Source organism: Lotus japonicus, chromosome 1 (assembly GCF_012489685.1).
Source record: "Lotus japonicus ecotype B-129 chromosome 1, LjGifu_v1.2".
Lineage (NCBI taxonomy): Eukaryota > Viridiplantae > Streptophyta > Magnoliopsida > Fabales > Fabaceae > Lotus > Lotus japonicus.
The window spans coordinates 60,991,553-61,017,306 of record NC_080041.1 but is presented as its reverse complement, the minus strand read 5'-3'; the positions used below and the strand labels follow the sequence as shown (position 1 = coordinate 61,017,306).

The window sequence follows — 25,754 nt, the reverse complement described above, 5'->3', positions numbered from 1 at the left end:
TCATCCCTGGAACCAAAACGGTAAATCAATATCTGACACATTAACGGCAAATCAAAATCCGGTCCTATAACGGCATATCATAATCCGACCCATTAACGGAAAATCATTTACCGATACAGCTCACGATACAGCAGCCTAAATTACCAACTTAACTAACTAAACTAACTACTTAAACTAACAACTAACTACTGAGATAAAGTACCAAAAAGCTAACAACACTTACTAGGAGTTTAGAGCTTCCCCTTGGTGGAGGTGGTGTTGGTGGTGGTGGTGGTGGAAAATGTGGAGATGGTGGTGGTGGTGGGAAGGTGAAATGTGAGGGAGGAGTGGAGTAATGGTGGAATAAGGTTGTGTGGGCGAGTTATGGGGGGCAGGTGGAGGGAGGAGTAATGGTGGAGGGGTTGGTGGAGGGAGGAGTAATGGTGAAAAGGTGATCAAACTGCCAGAAATCATAACGGTAAATGATTAACCGATATAAATATACACATCGGTTAATGATTAACCGATATTGTTCTTCGTGTTCTGGGTAATGGTATGAAGGTGTTCATACAGAGAAAAAATAACGGTTAATGATTAACCGATGTGTATATTTATATCGGTTAATCATTTACCGATGGGTACTTTTGGGATAAAAAAAAAGGCTGGGGCGCGTAGCCTAAAGGGTGGGGCGCCAAACCCAAATCCCCGTGAAATGGCTAAATGTAGAAGTGGGTCTGGCCCATAATAGCTTAAGACCAAGCAAATAAATAAGAGAATGAATAGTAGATTGAAAGCTCCAAATTAAGATTCTCACAAAATTGACCCATCTGTTCTCTGTTCTTCTCTGTACATAGGATTGTTTCTACTTGGTACTATTCTAAAATGGAAAAGGAAATAAATAAAAAATGAAGCAGAGAGTAGAAAAGAAATGACAAGTAATTTCATATTTATTTAGGATTCATGAGTGAACATGACATAGTAGAGTGATAAGGATTACCCATGAGAGCCATGAACAAACAGATCATGCTCTCCTTTTTTAAGACCAAATTCAGTTTCTTTTAATAATGTTTTATGAATTCCCTCCTAGGTTCTTTAGGAAATATAAACTTTTGTATTTATAGAAAGACCTCTTAGTAATTGTGGGTCTGGCTTGCCTAAATTAGGGTCCAGCTTGCCTAATAAGTTGTGATGATGCATCCATGAAAAACAAACATAATGAGTAGCAACAGGGAGAAAGTGAAGACGACAAAACATGGGTCCATTTACCTAATATTAGGTTAGGAGAAGAGAATAAAGAGAAAGTAAATGAATATAAAGAAGATAAAGAGAAAAGGAAAGAAGATGAAATTGGAGTGATTTTCATTTTCTTAATGGTCATTCATCCTCAAAGTAATTTTCTTTAACATAAGGCACTAAATTAGAGAGTTAACAAATTTATAGTATTACTGAGTATAAATAATCAGTTTGAGTCAATTACTCATTTTCAAGTATTTTTTTTTGAACTTCTGAAAATAATCACGTGACTTCTTCAATTATAAAGCCAATTTTCTGCCTGTACTTTTTGTTTGCCACAAATTTTGATTTGGTTATTGTATCCTACTCTTTTTTTGGCTACCATTGAACTTCTCATTTTTTCTCATATTTTATTTTTATCTCATTTTAAGCCCATTAACGGTGCAGTGAACATGGTTGGACCAACCCACCTTAGTCCACATTTGCAACAACTTTTAAAGATTGGAAACCAAAATTATAAAACTGAAACTAAAATATTGTTTTGGTTTTTTAAAATTTGACAACTTAAAATTGAAAACCACCCTAAACAGAGTATAAGAAAGAATAAAAAAATCTCTTATTCTATTTTTTAGTATTATTCTTTTTTTTGACATATCGGCAATGACGGATCCAGGAATTTAATGTTGTGGAGGGCTATATATATATATATATATATTCATAAAAAAAAATTAACATATACTATTAGAAATGAGACATTTTTTACTAAATGAGACACAAATGATGACATTTTTACAAAGGGACCATAAAAAACCATATACTTTTACTACTCAAGTGAGGGCATTTAACAATGTGAACACAAGTGAGGACATTTTTTTTTACCAAAGGAGCCATAAAAAAACACATATTCTTACTACTTAATTTTTTTTCTACTAATTTTTTACAAAATCAAGTGAGGGCTAGTCACCTACCTACATCCGTCCCTGCATATTGGAAAATATTTTTTTAGTATTATTCTGGAAATGCTTTTTTACAAACATTCGACAATTTATGTGGTTATTAAAGCACTTTTAACTGATTTTTTGAAAATAATTTTTAATATATAAAAATAATTTAAATAAATGAAAATTTCAAAATCCGTGCATTGCACAAGCTACTTACTAGTTTATTTAGGATTCATGAGTGAACATGACATAGTAGAGTGTTGAGGATTACCTCTGAGAGCCACAAACAAACAGATCAAGCTCTCATTTTTTCAGATCAAATTCAGTTTCTTTTAATAATGTTTTCTGAATTCCCTCCTAGGTTCTTTAGGAAATGTAAAGTTAAGACTTTGTATTTATAGAAGGACCCCTTACTAATTGTGGGTCTGGCTTGCTTAACTTCGGGTCTGGCTTGCCTAATAAGACGTGATGATGCATCCATGAAAAACAAACATAATGAGTAGCAATAGGGAGAAAGTGAAGAAGACCTAATGTTAGGTTTGGAGAGGTGAATAAAGAGAAAGAAAAGGAATATAAAGAAGATAAAGAGAAGAGGAAAGAAGATGAAAATGGAGCGATTTTATAATTGCTTGGTTGAATAGAAAATGTAGGGAAAGAAAACTTAAAAATTAATAAAATAAGAAGAAATTGTATACTCAAATTACTCATTAACAGAGCATGATTATCTCAAGGAAAGGATTGGACTAGACTTAAGGAGAGTTCAGGGTCTCTCGAATACCCTGAGTTTGGTTCCCTTTCTTTCTTGGTGAATCCAGTAATCAATTTCTCTTTGTTTTCTTTAGTTTTTCCTCTATTACTGATTTGAGTCTATCAACTTGAAGTTCTCATGTTCCATCTAGTCATAAATTAGCGGATTTGCTCACAAAGCCACTTTCTAGTAATCTATTAATTAAGTTCTGTTGCTTATTTGTTGTAACAAATAGCAAGATTCTTGGATAGTTTTTATATGATATAGTTTCCTAATATTTGAATTTGAATGTGCAACAAACTCTGATATGTTGTTGCTATCATGCGTGTATATATTTGTGCACATTTGCACTTCTGTGCATTAATGAAAAATATCAATTATCTTTAGCTTTTTATTCATCATCATTTAAGGTTAGTTTTCTGAGCTTATGCCAAAGTGCCAATAATCCTAGAATTAACAAGCACAGAACAATAGTTTATGTAGTTAGTTGTGAAATTGCCGCCAATTTCAAGGCTTTCAACAACTTTAGCTCCATATAGTAGTTTTTTTCAGTTTATGAATCAAAAGACCCAATGATGGAAAGAAAGATAGTAGTTTTTTCAGTTTCTGAATCAAAAGACTCAGTGATGGAATGATTTAGGAACATGATTTTGTAACTTGTTTTGATAATTGTAGTTTGACAAAGGAAAACTAGAACTGAATTAAGTAGGATAGCTGGAAGAAATGATGTAACCATTGTGTTTCTTTGTTATGGTATCACTGAAGGATCACCTAGCCATTTGTACTGCAGGGTGATTCCTTGAAATTTGGTTTTCAGTTTCACTTTTCCCTAAGCTTTATCTATTTAAGAATCACGTCCTTTCCATTATCCTTTGTTAATTGTCTTCTCATGTATTTTGGCCACTGGTGAGGACTAAGTGATACATGTTAGGGACTAGAGAACCAAGCCTAAAGAATGGCTTAGTGTTGCTTGGTGGTTTGAGGGTGTATGATCAACTTCCTTCCTTCTAATATCTTGCTTTTATGTTTGATTCTTTATGTTCTGTAAGGGGCTAGTCTCCACTGTTTGGCAACGATTTGAAAAAAAAAAAAAACCAAACCTAATCTGAGTCTTCATAATGTATTTTAAGTGAAGAAACAATTCATTTGCTAAAAAAAATCAATTTTATTGATTTCTGCCATATGTGAATAAGCTAGTTTTCAAGTTCTGGAAAAACATTATTCAAGTAGGTCTGTTTTATGAAATTTTTTGGCTTAAAGGGTCCAAAGGCCCCTGAGATTACAAAGGGAATCAAATCCAGGACCTAAAAAATTTTTACATCAAATTAGGTCCCTAGAAAATTTTTTTTAATTTAATTAAGGCCAAATGTTGTCAGCCTTCAATTTTGTCCTAGTTGGCAATTCCACGTGGCCTTTTTATTTATTTTTAATTAGAAAAATTATTAAAAATAATTTTTTAATTCCAACTCATTTATTTAAATAGAAAAAAACTTAATAAAATCCCTAAAAAAAAAGCGATTAATGGCTAGAGAGAAGGGCTCCAGCTTCTCTCTAGGTCGGGTGGAGCCAACGGTGGCTCCAACGGTGAGAGCCAGTCAGACGAGAGAAATCAACCACTGTTTACAAGAGAAGCGTGGGTATCGCCGGAAAGATAAGTTATCTGTGGAAGGAGATTCTGGGGGCAATTTGGCTGGAGCTGGTGCAAAATCAAGTCCCTCCAGAATTTCTCATCTGGAAAGCCACACCCTGTTCATCGATGGACTGCCTGAATTCACAGGTTACAACCACATCAGAGATATGTTCCGGGACTACAATACTGTGGTCAGCATCTTTGTCCAGCGGAAGTTGAAACGATTTAGACAAACCAAGTTTGGTTTCATCCGCTTCAGCTCTAAAACAGAGGCTGAGAAAGCCAGGAGAAGAATGAATGGGTGGGTCTTCAGAGGATGGCAAATAAAAGTAGAGTGGTCTATGTATCCTAGCTCGAAAAAAGGGAACTTGCCTAAGACGAGGCAGAAGCCGACCCCAAATCCCCATGCCAACGTAAAGGAGAAGAAGATCAACAAGGTCTGGAAAAGAAAGGAGCAGAATAATGAGATACACGCAGAGCTCATTTTCCAACCAAGGGAGGAGGATTCCGAACGAGTAAGAAGAACGGTAATAGCCACTTTGAGAAAAGTTCAAAAAACAGAGGAGGTGCAGAATTATATGGAAGCCAAAGGTTTCAGTGATATCTTAATCAAGAAATTTGGGGCCCTTGAAGTCGCTCTAGAATTCCCTGATAGGGAAAGGATGTTAAACTTCTTAGCAAACGGAGGTGTTAGCTTACATCAAAAATTTGTACTATTCTCCTCAGCGTTGGAGCATTCAACTCCAAATAGACATCTGAGTTGGGTGCTTCTGAGAAATATCCCACTGGCGGCCTGGAGTGAATCCTTTTTTAGCAAAATAGTGGGATCCTTTGGTGAATTGGTATGCCTTGACGAGGAGACCAAAAGCTGTCAACGGCTAGATGTGGCGAGGGTCCTTGTCTCTTCCGTGATACCATGGATATCTTCGAGTTGGGTAGATGTGAAGGTGGGAGAGGAGACCATACGAGTGGCGATTGAAGCAGAAATCAAAGCGTCGACTCTTGACCCCTTCGTTGAATGTACTGAGTTATCCGGCTTCACCTCCTCGTCCGATGAGGAATCGATATCGTCTGAGGCAGAGTCTGGCTCAACGGTGGCCTCCTCGCCGGAGTTGCCTCCGGTTGGGGTGGCAGTGGAAGACAAAACTGGGGATGCAAATGCAATGATGCTGAGTGGGGTAGGAGACAAGATTGTTTCTGAGGGTGGGGAAATTGTCTGCTCTAACAAGGGTAACTGCCGCAGCAGAACCACCGCCAGTGGTGCCCTTGCTTTAGTGTGGGACAAAGATGATCAACCTAGAATTCACAGTCTGACCCAATGCCTATTTAAGGTTTTTTCTGTTGATATCCCACCAATCCCTAGCAGATTTGCTCAGAGCCATTTTAACGGGATATGGAAGTCAACTCCTTTTCAAGTGAGTAGGGTCCAGTGTCTGCAATGGTCTATTGGAACGTTGATTGAGTTGAATGGTGACCCCCCCCAAACTAATAAACCCGTCGCTGGTGAGGTGGGCCTTATTGGTGAGACCCAGCCTACTCTCGCTACTATGGAGCCAAGGCAGGAAGACAATTTGGCCCAAGCGGCTTGTTGCCCCATAATGCCAAAAAGGGGTCGTGGGAGACCAAGAAAATGCCCCGCGATTGCTGGGTCGGTTTGCATTTCATCTTCTCACCCTAGGACCCGGGCCCAATCACTAAGGTCGGGTTCTTCTAATGTGAGTCTACCCTCTGAGCCTCAGGTACATTCCCACACCCTACCCAATACCGTGGATATTCCCTCAAACTTGACCCCTCCAGCGTCTGCCACTCTTGCCTCCTCTTCTCGCCGGGGAAGGCCGCGAAAGGTAGTGCCGTGCTCCCCTCCGGAGGCTTCACTGGGGGAATGTCCAAATGAGAACAATCAATTGATGATCATTCCACACACTGAGGAGGAGCCTCTTGGTGCCTCTACTCGGGGTCGCAGCGCATGGAGGATGGGGGTCTACCTTGGAATGGTGTATGACTGTTCTGATGAAGTGGCAATACAAGGCCTGATTGATCAGATTGGGGCCAGGAGTCAAGCATAAGTGTAGTATCAGGTACGAATTCTAATCACTGTGGCTGATTTTGTTCATGGAAAAATTATGGGCTTGCTGGAACGTCAGGGGTCTTGGGAAAGCCTCAAAGAGACACGCAACAAAGATGGCCCTCATTAAACTGAAACCGGTGCTGATTTTCCTCCAAGAGACGAAGATTAATGAGAATAATGTGAATATTCTGGAAGGGTGGGCAAGAGGCATGGATTTTAAAGGTGAAACTGTTCCAGCAAATGGGTCTGCTGGAGGGTTGATTTCGATGTGGAAACACGACTATTTTGATTTGATAAGCACTACCAAAAACCCAAGATTCCTTGGCCTAACGGTGAAGTTCCCCAACAGCTCAGAACAATGCCTGCTGATAAACGTTTATGGTCCAAATTCAGAGGTTGAGAGGGGTGATTTCTTCTCTGACCTCGGTCTACTTCTGAATACTCATCATGGACCTATAGCGATTGGCGGTGACTTCAATGCCATACTTCACGAGTCGGAGAGAAAAGGGCCAGGGAATATCAGTGCTGGTGATCAATTTTTTAAACTCTTCATAGAGCAATATATGTTGCTGGACCTACCCATGCGCAATGGGGAATTTACATGGAATAGCTCGAGAAGTGGGGGAATATGGAGCAAAATTGACCGGTGGATTGTCAATGATATGCTGATTCTGAGTCTAAATGGGGCATCACAGGCAGCAGAAGATTGGAATGTTTCGGACCATCGGATTGTGACTCTTACAGTTGGTTCTAAAGATTTTGGTCCGAAACCTTTTTGCTTCTTTAACCATTGGCTCCTGGAGGAAGGCTTCAGAGAAGTGGTCGAAGAGTGGTGGTGCTCTGCTGTGGTGGAGGGCTGGTCCAGCTTTGCTTTAATGCAGAAATTAAAGGGACTCCGCTCAAGAATTCGTGATTGGAGGCGCAGCAAGGGTGTCTGGCGTGTGGAAAGCATAAGAGCATTAGAAGAGGAACTTCAATCTATCATGAGCCGTATGGAGTGTGAGGGGGTCAGTGAGGAGCTGCGGAAGAACCGACTTGAAATTTTAAACAACTTATGGAGGTTGTACAGGTTGGAGGAAATTAAGTGGATCAAAAAGTCTAGAACCCGTTGGCTCAAAGAAGGGGACAAAAATTCGAAGTACTTCCATAGAATCTGCAAACTCCGGGAGTCAAAGAAAGAGATGAGTCAGATTCTGGTTGATGGGGCACAAATTCATGATCCTAGGGAGATTAAGAAAGCTGTGTTCAATCACTTCAACAGTTTTTTCAAGAAAGGGCAGCGGGTAAATGCAACTTTCAAATGCCAAAATCTTGCTAAGCTAGGTGATGATAAGAGAGCCTTCCTTGAGAGAAGATTTTCAGAGGAAGAGATTTGGGATGCTATTAAAACTTGTGATGGAAACAAAGCCCCCGGTCCCGATGGTTTCAACCTTAATTTCTTCAAGGAGTTCTGGAGTCTAATCAAAGGGGATATAGTAAAAGTGTTTGAAGAATTCTTTGAGCATGGAAAATTAGTCCGAGGGCTAAATGCGGCATTCATCACATTAATCCCCAAGAATGCTAACCCGGCAGTTCTCACAGACTATAGACCCATTAGTCTCATAGGAAGTGTTTATAAATTGATAGCAAAGGTCCTTGCCATGAGAATGCAAAGCATCATGCCATCACTAATTACCCAGAATCAATTTGCTTTTACCAGCGGTCGTCAAATTGCAGACTGCATACTCATAGCGAATGAAGTGGTGGATTCTATGAATAAGTCGAGTGAGGGTGGCTTTGTGCTAAAACTAGACTTTGCCAAGGCCTATGATAATGTGGATTGGAACTTCCTTCTCAACATGATGAAAGAGATGGGTTTTGGGGATAAATGGCGAACTTGGGTTGAGGGATGCATTTCCTCCGCTACATTGGCTGTCTTGGTGAACGGCTCTCCCACAGATTTTTTTCAAATTGAAAAGGGACTAAGACAAGGTGATCCGCTTTCACCCTTACTCTTTAACATCGTAGCAAATGCACTGTCTTGTATGCTGAATTTACTGGCAGTGGATCAAGCGCCTTGTGGCTTCAACATGGGAAATGGCCTGGTTATTAACCACCTTCAGTTTGCTGATGATACACTCATATTCTGCGAGAATAATGTGATTCAATTAGAGAAGATTTATGCGGCCTTGGAAGCCTTCTTGTGGGCCTCGGGTTTGAAGGTTAACTTTGAAAAATCTCAATTAATAGGCTGTAACATAGCTGCTGAGAGAGTACTTGAGGTTGCAAACATAATCCAAGTGAGTAGTGGATCTTTACCCATTCAATACCTTGGTGCTCCATTGGGGGATAATCCTAGAAGGAGAATTTTTTGGGAGCCCATCGTTGAGAAGATGAGAAAGAAACTAGCTTCTTGGAGCTCAAATTTCCTATCAGTGAGTGGAAGACTAGTCCTCTTGAAAGCCGCAATTGCCTCTATTCCGGTGTATTACATGTCTGTTTTCAAGGCGCCAAATGGTGTGATAGGTGAGTTTGAAAAACTGATGAGGGGTTTTCTATGGGGCAGTTCCCAAGGTAGGAAAAAGATCTCTTGGGTGGCGTGGGAACAAGTTTGTAAAAGCTCACAGCTTGGAGGATTAGGCCTCGGGTTCTTGGGCTGGAAGAACCGTGCTTTACTTCTGAAATGGGCATGGAGATATGGGAAGGAGAAGAATGCATTATGGCGGAGAATCTTGTCTTCAAAGTACAATTGGGACCCCAAGTTCCTAGTTTTACATCTGCTGGTGGAGAGGTTCTCGAATTGTTCTATCTTGTCACAAGACATCTTGAAAAACCTCCTTGAGGACACAGTAATGGCTAAATCTCTTAGGGATGCACTCTTCTGCAAGCTTGCATCAGCTTCATTGGCAGTAAATGGTGCTGGTCCCTAGAGTTCCGTAGGCAATGCTTTGGTTGGGAATTAGAAGAGAAGAAAAGGTTATACTCTTTTATCAACTCAGTTTTGCCTTGTCAAGGAGAAGACACGATTCTGTGGCTTGGAGATCAAATGGGAATGTTCTTTGTGAAGGCGATCTATAATCTTGTGGAAATAAAAGTGCTTGAAACTGATCCCTTTATCATTTCAAAGAAAATTCGAAAAATCGCCCCACCAAAAGTTGTCATTTTTTTATGGCAAGCCGCTTTGAACAAGATCGCTGTTAAAGAAAACCTATTGAATCGTGGGGTAGCCGTGGAAAATGCAGGTCTTTGTAGCATCTGTGGCTTAGCTGTGGAATCCACCAGCCATCTTATGCTATTTTGTGATGCGATTTGGAAACTCTGGTGTGACATTATGAACCGTGAAGGACTCAAATGGTGTTGCCCCAACAATCTAGAAAACCTGCTGCTGGAGTGGAACTCTCTCAGACGCGTCTCCGATCAGGTCCTATGGGAGCTGATCCCGTTTTCTCTCTGTTGGAGCATTTGGCTGGACAGGAACAGTCTTATTTTTCAAAGCACTACCTTCAACAGTGTAAATGTCTGGGATATGCATTTATCAAGAATAGCTTGGTGGATTAAAGCATGGAGAAAAGACTGCCCTTATGCTATGACTGATTTCATCTTGAACTTTGAAGCAATCTCTCTCAAGGCTGTCGGGTCAAATCCGCGTACTGCTGTTTGGTTTCCCCCTCCGGAAAACAATGTGAAATTCAATGTAGACGGCTCTTCTTTGGGAAATCCGGGTAAAAGTGGCATTGGTGGGGTGTTGAGAAATTCTTCTAGGCAGATCCTGGGTGTGTTCTCTGAGGCTGCTGGAATTCTGTGGGCCTACGAGGCAGAAGTGAAAGCGATCCGCAAGGCTTTAGAATTCTGCAAACATTTCAAGTTTAAAGACATTCTTATTGAATCTGATTCCTCTCTTGCGGTGGGATGGATTGAATCAAAAGAAAATAGACCATGGAAACTATGTCAAGATTTATTGCAGATTGATCTCTTATGCAAGGAAGTGAATTGTCTAAGTGTGTCCCACATCTACAGAGAAGCGAACGGTCATGCGGATCACTTAGCAAAAACGGGATGCCATAGATTAATCCCTCTTTGGGGTAAATTTTGAGCTGCGTTTTTATTTCCATGTCACTGACCTTCCCCATCATGTTTCGGTATTTGCTGCTGTGTGTGCTGTACTTGCAGGTTGGCTACCCTTCGTGAGCGCTTTTGGTTTTTGCCCATTGCTATCCCAGATTTCTGTCCCTTCTACTCTCTTGCTGGGGCTCTCGCCGCCCCTTGGTTTTTCTTTGAGTCTGGCTACCCATGCTGGTGCTGCTACTTCGTGCTGGACCTGTGTTTTTTATGCTCTGTTCCTATTTTGCTTGTATTTCTTTTCTTTGTAGTGTCTCTTGTCTTGTTCCTACTGTGTTGTACTACTGAACTCACAAGGGAGAGTTGTGTTCCCTTGCTTTTATCCTTTAATATCAGATTTCTATTTTCTAAAAAAAATTTAAATAAAATCCCTAAAAATCTAATTAATCCCTAACTTATACAAAAACCTAATCTAATAATAAAAAAATCCCTAAATTGAACCCTAATTGCCCTGAATTTGGGGAAAATGGCAGACAACCTGGGAGAGCAGAGGGTATGAGGACATTGGCGAATTCAAGCACCCAAACAGCGACGACGGCATCTGAAACTGCAATTGCGACTGAGCCGCCGCCGCCGCCTGTTGCTCCGGCGGAGGCTGAGGCTGCGACGACACCGGAGGGGGTAAAGGAGAAAACCCAGAAAAGTTTTTTGAATCCATGGTGGTGAGAAGGAACTGCAGATCCCGCATGTGCGCAGAGATGGGTGACTCAGCAGGTGCGTGCACGGTGGGGAACGCTGGCAGCGGCGCGCAGAGGATTTTCCGAAGCTGGTGAAGGCGTTGCTGAAGGAAGCTGCGTTGAAGTTGAAGTTAAAGCCAGGGTTCTGCGGCGGTTGAGGGCAGGGCATGGCGGCGTTGAGAAACTGCGGTGGTCGGTTAGTGATTTGCGGCAACGGCGGAGGACGAATACGCTGGAGGCGAGAGCTTTGCGGCTTGGGTTGTTGAATAGGAGGCGGTTAGCTTCTGAACCATGTCTCTAAATTCGTTCTTGTTGATGTTGTACACCGGAGGCTGGTGCTGCTGTGGTGGCTGTGGCGGTTTTTGAGGCGGAGGAAGGCGGTGTTCCGGTGGCGGAGGTGATGGCGACACTGGTGGAGGAAGGTGGTGTTCCGATGCTAGTGGAGTTCGTGGAGGTTGGGTCTCAGATAGAAGAGGTTGATTAATGGCTATGTTTTCCACCAGTTCTTCCTACTGGTTCATCTTCTCTATCTTCATCCACAAATTAGGGTTCAAATTGGGGCTAGATGCTTAATTAGGGCTTAATTGGAACTGAGATGATTAATTAAAGATAGTATTAATTTACAATTAATTTAAATTAGGGATTTTATTAAGTGTTTTTTTTTGCTTAAATAAATGAGTTGGAATTAAAAAATAAAATTTTTTAATTTTTTAATTGAAAAATAAAATAAAAAAGTCACCTGGGATTGCTGATTAGGACAAAATTGAGCTGTGGCAACATTTGGCCTTAATTGAATTAAAAAAAAATTTAGGGACCCAATTTGATGAAATAATTTTCTAGGTCCTGAATTTGATTCTCTTTGTAATCTCAGGGGCCTTTGGACATTTTAAGCCAAATTTTTTTGCATTTTCAACATACTGGCTTACATTGGTATTTTCATTAGCGTCGAAGTTCTATAATAAATTTATAAGGGTGCGATTAAAAGTACAAAAATTGTTGTGTTCCAATGGTAGCTTGCTTTAATTTAAGTCTACAGGTCCCAGGTTGGAACCTGCAACAGTTTTTTATTTTATTTTAACATTTATTGTGTGTTAAATTATAATATATATAGATATAGGGTGCCTTCATAACTCAAAGTGTTTCATGTCCCAGTGGTATCAGAGGTCAGGGGTTCGCATCCTACCTAAAGTTGTTTTTTTTGTTATTTTAACATTTTAATGTGTGTGTGTGTTTTTTTTTTCAGTTCGAGAGTGACCTTTGTTATGATAAAAAATATTCTTCTTTTATGATAAATAAAATAATAAATTTAAAATACATATAAAATAATCTTCAAGTATAATGATTACCCTATTTTAATAGTGTTTTTAGGGTCATTTCTTAGTTAGTTTTGAGTCTTTTTGTTGAGTCTCATGTAGTGTTTCATGCATTCTCATGCATTTTTATCTTTATTTGTGTTTTTACTTTGTTTTAGTAATTTTATAGTTTTATAGGGACCTTTCTTGCATTTTAAGTAAGTTTAGGACTTGCATATCTTTTCTACTTGAATTGAGGGTCTTTTGTGCTAATAAACTCTTGAAAATCCTAGATATTTTTCTTACTTTGTTCCCAAGCAGCTAGGTCTGAAAACTCATGAAGAAAGAAGGTCAAAAGGCTTGGAAAAATGAAGGGAAGCCTAAAGGGGAGTTAAGAAGAAGGTCAAGAGGCTTTCTAGCATGTAGAGAGCGCTCAAGCGCTCGTGTTGAGCGCCTGAGCGCCAATTACCTCCAGAAGCTACTTTTTCCACTTGGAATTGGCGCTCAGGCGTGCTTAATTGGCGCCTGAGCGCCCAGATTCGACCTATCTGCCTATAAATATGTTTTTTGTCATTTCTTTTGTAACTTTTGTCATTTCTATACATTCCTAAATAAGTTAGAAGTAAGGTTAGGCTCTGGAGCTTGAGGAGAAGCTTTCTCCAAGTCCATGTTCCAGGTTTTATCCTTTCTTTCTTGTATGGGTTCTATAGCCATGCTTGGCTAAACCCCTTTTGTTTTGGGTTCTTTGTAAGACTTATGATGCTTTAATCTTAATTCATATTTCTATTCATGAATCCTCTGAGTAAACCCTTGAATCCCATATCCATGCTTTATGTTTCAAGTTAGAACGCCTGCTAGCTTTATGCTTTTCTATAATAGAACGGAAGTTTGTTATAGATTAGGGACTTGTTGTGGGATTACCCCTTCTATGCTTGCTACTAGGAATAGAGGAAGGGTTGGAGTTTGTTGGCCTGAAATGCATGCTTAGTGCCTTTAGCAAATGTTTAGGTTGTCAAGGAATTGTGTCTATCTTTTGGCTTGAGAGGATTGTCTATGCGAGGCATCGATAGATGATTAATTAGGCTAGAGCATCAAGGAGAGACTCAGAGTTTTGTGGATAGAATAGGTTGACTAAAACTGAATTAGTTAAGCAAGAACCCAAGGCATGCTCACCATTGTTCTTCACACACTTATATTTCAATTGCTTGTTAATTAATCACCTAAATAATCAACCATTAAAACTGAATTTTACTCGCTTTCCTACCGTGAACTCGAGGCTTAAACTGAATTCGCATACCAATTCCCTGTGTTTCGATAAATTAAAACCGGGTAGATTCTGTACACTTGCAGATTGACCAACAAGTTTTTGGCGCCATTGCCGGGGAATTGTTTGTGATTTTTGGTTTAAGTTTTTAGTTTGTGGTTTTATTTTTTATTTTGTTTCTATCTTTGTCTAGAATTGGTGCTACCAATCTTTCTCTGTTTTAGTGTCACACTTTCAGGTTTCTCTCGAGAGAGACACCGTCATGGGTGGCCATATGACGGAGGAGGAGATGCAAGCCCATATTGAGGCGAGAATCCAAGAGGGGATCATTCTCCGGTTACGAGAACAAGAAGTTGAGAATGCCAACCGGTCTCTTCGGGAACTCACTTCAGCTACTATGAGTTATGACTATCCCGGGAGCATTGCTTTTCCCGAGGGAGTGGGAAACTTTGAGTTGAGACCGACATTCATCAACTTGGTGAGCCAAAGCCAATATGGTGGAGGTGCCCTGGAAGATCCTCACGCTCACATGGAGAGGTTCATCCGGAATTGCAATACTTACCGGGTGAACAATGTTCCGGCGGATGCAATTCGGTTGAGCTTGTTTCCATTTTCTTTGAAGGATGCAGCGGAGGAATGGCTAAATTCACAACCTCAAGGGAGTATCACTAATTGGGAAGACCTAGCAGAAAAATTCACAACAAGGTTCTTCCCAAGAGCTCTTTTGAGGAATCTAAAAAAAGACATCTTGACTTTTGTGCATACCGCTGAAGAGAATCTCTATGAAGCTTGGGAGCGCTTCAAGAAGCTCTTGAGGAAATTCCCTCAACACAATCTCACCCAAGCTGAATTGGTTGCAACGTTTTATGATGGTCTACAATACTCTTGGAGGTTTGGTTTGGACGCGGCTTCTAATGGGGAGTTCGATGCTCTTCCCCCATAAGCGGGGTATGACTTGATAGAAAAGATGGCAGCGAGAGCCATGAACTCTGAAAATGATCGTCAAACCCGAAGGAGTATGTTTGAAGTTGAAGCTTATGACAAGCTCTTGGCCTCCAATAAGCAACTCTCCGAACGAATGGCGGAGATTCAAAATCACATAAAGGCGACCAATTTGGTCGGTGCTACAGTAGCCAAAGTGGAGTGTGTGACTCATGGAGGGCCTCAAGTTAGTGATTTTTGTACCATGACTAGTCAAGGTTTCCGAGATCAAATCTCTGGACTATCTCACCAAGTCCAAGAGCAAGTTGGTGAAAATGGTGGCAAGAAGAGCTTAGAGGAACTATTGGAGAGCTTCATCAACCGCACGGTGAGCAATTACAAGAGCCAAGAGGTGGCTATAAAGAACTTGGAGAGTCAACTTGGCCAGCTGGCCAAGCAAATAGCCGAAAGGCCTCAAGGTAAATTTCCTTCCGATACTATCCCCAATCCCGAACAAGAAAATTCTGTTGTTGTTACCACTAGGAGTGGGAGAGTGTTACATGAGTCAAAAAAGCAAATTGAGGGAGAAAAATATGAGGGTGCTACAGAGAAGAGAGTGAATGAACCTGTGAAAGCTAGAGTTGTGAGCACTCCTTCTCCTAAACTTAGCAAGATTCCATTCCCCAAGGCTTTGGTTAAGAAAAATCTGGATAAACAGTTTTCTAAATTTATGGGTGTTTTTAAGAAACTCCATATCGATATCTTTTTTTCCGATGCTTTGGAACAAATGCCTATCTATGCTAAGTTCATGAAGGATATCTTAAGTAAAAAAAGGAAGTTGAGTGAGTTTGATGAAACTATCATGATGACCGAGGAGTGTAGTGCCATTTTGCAAAGAAAAATGCCTAAGAAGAGAAGGGATCCTGGGAGTTTTACTATCCCAGTGGAGATTGAGGGGTTTACTGTTGTTGAAGCCTTGTGCGACTTAGGAGCGAGCATCAACTTGATGTCGCTTAGCATGTTTAGGAGGTTGAACTTAGGTGAGGTCACCCCGACTATGCTCTCCTTACAAATGGCGGACCGATCCCTAAAAAAACCATATGGGATTGTTGAGGATGTGATGGTGAAGGTGGACAAGTATGTGTTCCCTGTGAACTTTGTGGTGCTGGACATGGAGGAGGATGCAAAGATTCCTCTCATTCTAGGCCGACCCTTCTTAGCCACTGGTAGGGCTAAGATTGATGTTGATAAGGGTCAGCTCATTCTCCGAGTTGGTAAGGACAAGGTCATATTTTCGGTTTTCAATCCTAATTTGCAAACTAACCTTAATGGTGATTTTGTTTGTGATATGATCAAAAGCTTGTCCAGGTCTTCAGGAGAGACCCCCAAGGTATGTGAAAAAGATGTTGAGCTTAGCCAAGCTCTCATCAAGCTTGTTAGTGAAAACAAGTATGGGGGGTCGAAATATGAGAATTTCCAAGCCCACATGGCCCGATTTATTCAAGCTAGTCACCTTGTAAAGATGGAAGATGTGACTAGTAATGAGCTCAATATTAAGCTCTTCCCTCACTCCTTGAAGGGGGGAGCAAGGATTCGGTACGATGGTTTAGATGATACCCTCTCTTGGGAGGAGTTGTTCCAAAAGTTTTGTGCAAGGTTCCTACCTTGCACATGTGGAAGGAAGATTGATGGTAAGGAATTTCCTTCCTAACACCAAAGGAAGGAGAGTCCACCTAGGACTATAACTTAGGGCTGCTTGGGAGACAACCCAAGTCTTGTTTTCTTTTGCTTGTTGGTTTATTGCATTTTGTAGGGAATGAGAGCATGGATTCTGGAGTAGGAGGTGTGTCTAAGGCCTCCATGGTAACTTGCAAAGGAAGTTAACTCTTTCCCTTAGTTTAGCTCATGCATTTTTGCATATTTTTCTTTTGTAGCTTTTATTTTTCTTTTATTCATGCATTGTTTTGTTAGAGTCGTTTTTGGGTCTTTACTTCCCTATACTCACATGTTTTTTTCCCGTAGTTATGCTCTCGTACTTGTGCTGGTTTTGAAAATGATTTTATGAATACTTGTGTTGTCTTTTGCGGATAAGTGATTGCATGCTTTGGGGAAGAGAGGAGGAGACTTCGGTCTTCCGAGTGTTTCTTAAGGATAGAGTTGGTGTGAGTTCATAAGGGTCCATCTTTGACCCTTCACCATATAATTTCCCTGGAGGATTCTGACTCACTTGTACTTCTTGGTTCTGTATTGATTTCACTCTTTGCATGCTTTGTGATACTTGCACAATTCTTGAGACCTGTAGGTTTTTTAGTTTCTGAGTTTGCTGACTTGAACATTTGTCCCTAGTTGTCCCTTTTGAGCCTTTTGAAGATTTCTTTTTTAGCCAAATGATTGGGATGGATGATAGGTTGGATTTTGGGGAGTGTTGGTCCTTGCATTGTGTTGGAGCTAGTAATTAAAGTTGGAAATATCTCTTGCCCCAAGTGTAAAAAAAGAAGAAAAAGAAAAAGAAAAGAACTCCTAATCAAAGTTGGAGTGTAAAAAAGAAAAGAAAAGAAAGTTGGGAAAGGGGTCAAGAGACTGCTGCTTGTAAATTTTGTTGATGAAAGCTCTGGGGTTATGTGATTGGACCACACTCAATATGTTTAAAGCCTTAGTCTACTTCAGGGACCAGCCACCTTATGCTTTACCTAGCCAACACTACAACCCTTGTGAAGTCTCTTTGAATTTGTGCATGTTTGATCTATGTTGCTCTTGAGTGAATGATATCCAGAACCTATGAACTACTTGTGTGCTCAGTTCACTTAATATATATCTCATCCTAGGAATTTTAGATCTATTTGCTTCACATGATGGACTCTACACTCTCCTTTGTCTAGAAGTTGCATGAAGTGGATTGTTGTGTCTTTCTTTTGGAACCAGCTGTGGTTGCTTAATCCCCCGGTTTTGTGAAAAGTATTCGTTGTTGGGCACTTGTTTTGGGAGCATTTCTTGCGCTTGAGGGCAAGCGAGTGTTTTTTACACTCGAGGGCGAGCTGTCGTTGAGTATAGTGGTGTGATGACCCTATTTTAGTAGTGTTTTTAGGGTCATTTATTAGTTATTTTTGAGTCTTTTTGTTGAGTCTCATGTAGTGTTTCATGCATTCTCATACATTTTTATCTTTATTTGTGTTTTTACTTTGTTTTGGTAATTTTATAGTTTTATAGGGACCTTTCTTGCATTTTAAGTAAGTTTAGGACTTGCATATCTTTTCTACTTGAATTGAGGGTCTTTTGTGCTAATGAACTCTTGGAAATCCTAGATATTTTCTTTGCTTTGTTCCCAAGCAGCTAGGTCTGAAAACTGATCAAGAAAGAAGGTCAAAAGGTTTGGAAAATTGAAGGGAGGCTTAAAGGGGAGTTAAGAAGAAGGTAAAGAGGCTTTCTAGCATGTAGAGAGCGCTCAGGCGCTCGTGTTGAGCGCCTGAGCGCCAATTGGTTCGTTGTTTACATCATGCAAGAGAGGAATTGGCGCCTGAGCGCTCATGTTGAGCGCCTGAGCGCCAATTACCTCCAGAAGCTACTTTTTCCACTAGGAATTGGCGCTCAAGCGTGCTTAATTGGCGCCTGAGCGCCCAGACTCGACCTGTCTGCCTATAAATATGCTTTTTTTCATTTCTTTTGTATTTTTTGTCATTTCTATACATTCCTAAATAAATTAGAAGTAAGGTTAGGCTCTATAGCTTGAGGAGAAGCTTTCTCCAAGTCCATGTTCCAGGTTTTATCCTTTCTTTCTCATGATCGTCGTCCGAATCTGAATTCAGAACGACCTAGTCTAAGTACACCATCCGTCCTCCACTCGCTACCGCGATGCGCTCCTGTTCCAGTATCTCAACTCTAGTTCCCCCCGAAGGGTGAACCATCATGATCTAGTCCGCCGTGGACATCTGACAAAGGGCGTTTGTCCGCCAAAGCACACACAGAAGACGCGAGGGTCAACTCCAAAGAATTATGTAAATAATAACATCGATAGATACAGATAATAGAATAGCCACTTAGGCTTATAGCTAGGGATAACATCCTAGGGTTACATATTCCATAACGAACATAAATGACAATAAAAACACTTAACATGTTTCAAATAGGATTAACAAATAACAATCACATTCGACAACTAAGTCAGTATGCATATTGCATGAAATGATATGCAGGTTAACCCAGTCAACCAATATGCAATCCGGAACGAATGGACATCAACGGACCAGCCCTAGCACCAGCCACGGTGGGACCATTTCGGCCCGCGTGCCTCTTACTCCAACATCAGCAGTAGTCAGATCAGCCGTAACCCGTAGGTCTGCCATTTTGGTCTGCTACAAGAGACGTCTACAAACGCTCTTACACGGAAATCCGGGTCTTTTGACCATTTTGGAATCCGACGAGGTCCAGAGTACGTCCTGTGTTAATACCCCATTAATGTTGCATGAATGCAGGATGATTAGTCAAACAACGTCTCCGAATCTCACTCGACACGTCGCCACGTGTTCTAGCTAAATTAAAGTCTCTAAAAGCTTACCCTAAGGTAAAGTCGATTCTGCGACAAAAGACACTTCTCAACAACAACACATAATCCACGATGATCTCCAAATCATCCGACTCATCTCAATCCGATGGTCGCAACTGCTCAACGAGCACAGAGTATCCACATACTCGGGAACTATCAATTCCCCGGACTTATCCCCAGGATAGCCCAACAACATAGCTGCTCCAACAGCACAACAACAAACGCGGCTCCAACAGCACAACCACAACACATATTCAACGCCTCTCAACTTTTTCAACACTAGGATCCGACGACACTTCTCGTTTTCCAACTAAGATTTGCATCCAAAGCTTCCTTTCGAGTTTATTATCATTAAATGAAGATTTAAAGGTTGTTTAATGTCTTATGAGTTTTCTTTTCAAAATAATATCCTTTTAGTCTTATTTCAAAATCTTATAAGTTCTCGGGATCTCCTAATCCCCAACTGACACAAGAGAATGTCTCGATCCATACAACACCACGACAAGGTCCGAATCTCATTCGTCCTATCACACTTTCTCAAAACTCTCAAAATAAAATCGGCATGACCTGCCCGCTATTCTCGCCATTCAGAATCTCAGATCTCATTGCAAAAGCATAAATACTCAGCACAACCAATCAACATGTCATATATCAACATATTAAGCAATAATCACATAGCACTTAGCATATAAGGCATGCACCACACATCCTAGATTACCCACATAGCACATAGCATGTAAGTCAATCTAAAAAACATTCAGTAGATGAATCATCTACATTGTCAGCCGAAGCCTCAGAAAACATTTTCCAATCACACACAATCCAGTGCATAAACAGTAAACAATGTCGAAAACATCGACCCTAAGTATTAACTAGAGATTCAGTGAGAAGCCCTCACCTGCAGATTCTCCAGGATTATCTTCTAACTCTTCCTCACAAGCAAAGCGTTGCTCCTCAGAAAATTCCTCAAAAGTTCCTTTAAAGCAAAGTCACAGAAATACTATCAGAATCTATCGAAAACTAAGCTATCGATACTTACTAAGGTTACACGAAGTAATCTATACTCTAAGGTACGATAATCTAGCGCGAAAGACAAGTTTTCGGAAAAGGAAATTTTCCTCCTCCTCCCCCTATAGGCTCGGCCACTTTAGGTAATTAGGAGACTCGATTTTTCTTCGATCAAACTTGGTTCCTATGCTATCATTAGCCGTAACTAAGGGTATTCTGAACTCGGAAAAATTATCGGATCAAAAACTGTCGCAGGGGTATTTTGGTCATGATTTTTAACTTAGGATTTTCAAAACTGAAATCCCAAAAATAAAATTTTGCAGGGACGTCACCAACGACGTTTATGACAACTAATCCTACTAGCACTAAGCTAAGGCGATAGTTTTCAGCCTAAAGGTTGAAGCTTTACTCCAAAAACTCCAAAAATGGGTATTTTAGGCTAAAATTGATTCCGGCGGAATTCCGGCGACATAACGGAAAATCTAACCCGGCAGAAGTGATCTTGGGCACATAAGGAAGAGGTTTAGAATCAGAAATGAAATATTCAGGATAGTTTTGCAAAAACCCATAAACTATCAGCGCAGAAAAGTCTACAGAAAAGCTATGGAAAAAGCGATCAGAGGTAAGGATTAGCGATTATACCTCGAAACCTTGAAGCAGCAACTGATTGATCGACGATCAAGCAAGAATTGAACAAAAGCTCTTCTTCCTCCTCTCCTCTCAAACTCGCGGCCTCCTTGGTGAAAATGGGTAAGATATTTGTTTTTTTCTCATTTCTTGGCTATATATAGAGGTTGGCAAAACGCGGTAAAATGAAAGTTTCGCGAATCTGATTTTTCCGGCTTCATTCTCCATGAATTCTAAGATAGGTTTTGGCGAAAGAATTCCAAAACTAAAATGAGGTCTCCTTGTATTTTTGGCGACTAATGCATAGTCGGTATAAAACTATTTTACCCGATAAGTTGCTTTTTGCATCGGATGTCGGAATAGAAAACTTCCTTCTGAAAAAAGATTGAAATCATCAAGAGAAATGGGTGTACGCGTGTAGAATCTTCATTTGAAGCTCTGAATAGAAAAAGTCTTCATTGTCGGTTGATTCTAGGGTTTTGAAATACCAGGGATTCGGTTTCGGCAGACTTCCGATGATTGGAATCGGACGTTCGTAGATCCTTGAGTTTCGCCTCGAAACGATTTTGATATATGGAAAAAGAGAAGTTCTAACATTTCTCTGAAGATTTTTGGACTAAAATCCTACAGTGTTCCAAGGGTGGAACATAGTGTTATTTCCTAAGATTCTTGTCTTAGGTTTTTAAAGCGAATATTAGTCGTGCTATAACTTAAATCGACTTCGATACAATCCTCAGACTTTCCCTGAACTTTCTCCTTCATATATTTGTTTCATTTGGTAAACTCTAGTTCAGGTTTCCCTTCACGATACATCAACCCTAATCGTGAATAAGACTTTATTCACTTAGCATAAGCTTAAAAACTTGGGTCTTACATTACTACCCTCCAAAAAGAAAGTTTCGACCTCGAAACTTAAGGGTCAGTAAAAGCTCCGGATATTATTCCTTGATCTGTTTCCTCTAATACCCATATAGCACCGTTCGTGTCTTTGTTCCAAATAACTTTCACTAAGGTACTCTGCTTTCCCTCCGATCGTTTCACTCTTCTAGTCCCAAGGTTGACCGACGGCGTCTCAAAAGACATATCGTCTTCCAGCTCTATGGTGTCCGGTTCGACCACTTGTGTCGGGTCCCCGTTGGAAACAATATTGGTTGGCATTCGTGCAATCGCACAACCTTAACCACTTGCTCCTTTGCTTTTGTTCATCCAAAATGCTGATTAGAAACTCGGTACCTCTCTATGTTCCGAAGTGAATGCTCAACTTGTTCTCGTGACGTTCACTCATGGTCCAACTCAACTCAGTCGCTTGATAACTCCTAGACGAACTATTGCCTTGGAACCTACTAGTCCATTAACGTCACTTCCAACCTCGTAATTATCCTCCTTCGCACCATGAAATCAATCTTCTACTTAGTCACCATTCAAATTAAATCTCGACTTGAGCCTTAATACCTAGTGCATCACTAGACTCATTCCCTAGAAGATCAACTTATAACTATACCCCAAGGGACTTAACTAGTCATTTTATCGTTCGATCCTTCAACTTTCCGAGGTTTAACCGTTATCGTAACCGCTAACACCACTAAATTCCTTATGCGTACATGAATCTCAGCTCACTAGGTCAACCTTAGCCCTAGGATCCTCATTCAACTTAGTAGAATTCATTGGTTAACTCTAGTATACCTCATCAGAATCCATAACAAGGTTCCATTCACTCTTAAACTCTATGAAACTTGTCCAAATATAACGACTTCAAGTATTCATCTTAATACTAGCAATTTCCTTTTTGTATCTCAATCACCATCTCGTCAATCAACTTCTTAATCCCTCAATCAAGTTCTGACAAACTTCGAGTCCTACACACCTTAGACAGAAATCCATAGATTTAAAACCTAAACCTTCACCAAGTTTGGTCCTCTAATGGCCCTTAATCCTTCAATACTTCTTAAGTGAATATCCATTTCTTAAAACTATAATGTCTCCACAAATTAATCATGCACTTAGCAAAACTTATTCCTCGAACTCGACTACAACAATCTAGTTCAAAGTTAATTCTTCTCAATCTTGTTACTATCAAGCTATTCTCTATAACCTGATTAAATCCCACATATTTGGTCTCTAACAATTCCACTCAGTAATCACATAACCTATGACTTCATAACTTCTGAGAAAATACCTAATATTTTTCCAACATTAAATCTCTTGACTTAGTCTACCTCCACTTGGAGTAATCGCACGAACCAAACAATTAATGTCTATACGACAATCATCAACTTCCAAAGGTTCAAATCTTAATCTTGTACAATCAAGTGCTTAATACAAACTTTCCTCCCAAATTCAACTAATCTTCGATCAAATCGAGTTAATCTTACCAATCCTTCTATCAAAGTCCATATCCAGCTGTGATTCCGAATATCACCCCCTCAATATTAAGTTGATCAGGCCTAATACATCGAAGGTGGAAATCTAGAAAAACCTACTGGAACAGTCAATGAGTTCCTATCATCCAATAGTCACAAATATCCCGACATCACCTCCTCAATGATTCCGCTACGGAACTACACGCCCTCAACATCATACGTATACTATCCATAAGAAATCTCTATAAGATTCATTCTTCAGCTTCTAGCTTCCTTTTAAACGCATCGGTAGAAGACTACTTTCTAGGCTTAGCTTGTCATTCTAAACCTCGTATAACTTCTATAGCTAAAATACGAGCTTCAAATAAGGTATTAATAGGCGTAATAACTATAAGGTCAAAGCTTAGACAGTATAAGTAAGTTAGGTGTGTTTGCACAAGCTACGAAGGTAATGGAATATATTATACTGAAATGAGAAAGAATGGTTAGAAGGTTACCATCGTTCTTGCGCTCTCCTGTGACAAACCCCTCAGCTCTCTCACCGTCCATGGTGTAAACTCTTGCTTTAGCCGCAGAACGCTTTCCACGAGCAGTGTTCACGGTTGGCTCCGTCTTGGGTGCTCTGCACCGACCGGCAGTATGCCCCATTTTGTTACAATTATAGCATTTGGGCCTCGTGTCGGGACAAGCATTAGCATAGTGCCCCGGCTTCCCACATCTGAAACATGACACTTGTTTCCTTGCCCCTCTAGCTATGGCGGGAAACTTGTCCTTCATCTTGTTATCGGACGGTCCCGCCTGGAACGTCCTACAGTTCACGGCCAAATGTCCACGTTGTCTGCACTTGCAGCATTTTGGTCCAGCTACTGAGCACTGAAAGACGTAGTGTCCAAGCTTTCCACAACGGTAGCATGACACAGCCTCCTGACCAATAGTTGCAGTCGTCGACTTGCGTGATCCTGGAATAGGGTCTCTTCCCTCAGGATGCTGGTATAGCTTCCACGGTCGGTACTCCTGAGAACCTGATCTCACTGGTCCCCCAGTTCCAACTCGGTCCAATCCACTATGCTGGTACTTGGACACCTCGTTTAACAGTTGAGGTTGCTTACGTGCAGCCTCCTCCGCGTGTCTGTAAGCGTCCTCAGCAGCCTGGTTCATCATTGCTTCAATCATTGTAGCTATCGCCTTTGCCATACGATCAGGGCTTACCATCCTATGCTTAGTCAAACAAACAGTTAGTACTCATCACAAGATAGTCTCTGGCATAACTATACAATATGATTAAGCAATAACTTCAATCAATTCTAAGCGAAAAATCGCTTGCAGACAATCAATTTTCACTCTTTGCAGAGTCACACAACCTAGCACAGAAAGACCTATTCCCCAACAACTCCCGAAAGACTCGACCGTGCTCTGATACCACAATGTAACACCCCGATTTCGGTGGCGTCACTTTAGTAACCAAAAATAAACTTAATGCGGAAAAACGTGAATATTTTTTTTTCGAGAATAACTAAGACAAGACTGAATTAAATAAAACCCAAAAGCGAAAAGCAACAGAACTAATGTACAATATATAATACAGCCCCCGCTGTAAGTAACAACCTCGTCACGAGTAACCTCCAGTGACGGAAAAAAAGTGTAGCGCCCGAAGGCAATATGTACAGACTGAAAGTAAAGGTGAAGTGTCCGCAACACCATCCCTTAAAACTGAGAATAAGCTGGCCCATCGGCCTGAAACAAGACCTCCTAAGTCCAACCAACTCTCTGTGATTCCTGTAAAGAAACCACACAAAAAGCTATAGGTGGGAAACTACCCTGTCCCCAAAGAAAACAAATGATTTTCAGAGCTAAGACTCTACTCCTACACTAATCCCATCTCGAGGAGCTCACACCAGCACTAAAACCTACATGCTAGCATGATCGCCGTCCGAATCTGAATTCAGAACGACCTAGTCTAAGTACAACATCCGTCCTCCACTCGCTACCGCGATGCGCTCCTGTTCCAGTATCTCAACTCTAGTTCCCCCCGAAGGGTGAACCATCATGATCTAGTCCGCCGTGGACATCTGACAAAGGGCGTTTGTCCGCCAAAGCACACACAGAAGACGCGAGGGTCAACTCCAAAGAATTATGTAAATAATAACATCGATAGATACAGATAATAGAATAGCCACTTAGGCTTATAGCTAGGGATAACATCCTAGGGTTACATATTCCATAACGAACATAAATGACAATAAAAACACTTAACATGTTCCAAATAGGATTAACAAATAACAATCACATTCGACAACTAAGTCAGTATGCATGTTGCATGAAATGATATGCAGGTTAACCCAGTCAACCAATATGCAATCCGGAACGG

At 40.7% G+C, this 25,754-nt stretch overlaps 1 non-coding gene and 1 pseudogene across 1 annotated transcript; both read right to left on the bottom strand.

Annotated features, from left to right (window-relative positions):
* Window positions 1-10,095: 10,095 nt before the first annotated feature.
* LOC130740731 (VQ motif-containing protein 9-like) lies at window positions 10,096-24,598 on the bottom strand (annotated as a pseudogene).
* On the bottom strand, window positions 14,661-14,767 carry LOC130734799 (small nucleolar RNA R71). Its single transcript, XR_009018141.1, has one exon. It is a non-coding gene; the product is annotated as a small nucleolar RNA R71 (small nucleolar RNA).
* Window positions 24,599-25,754: the final 1,156 nt, after the last annotated feature.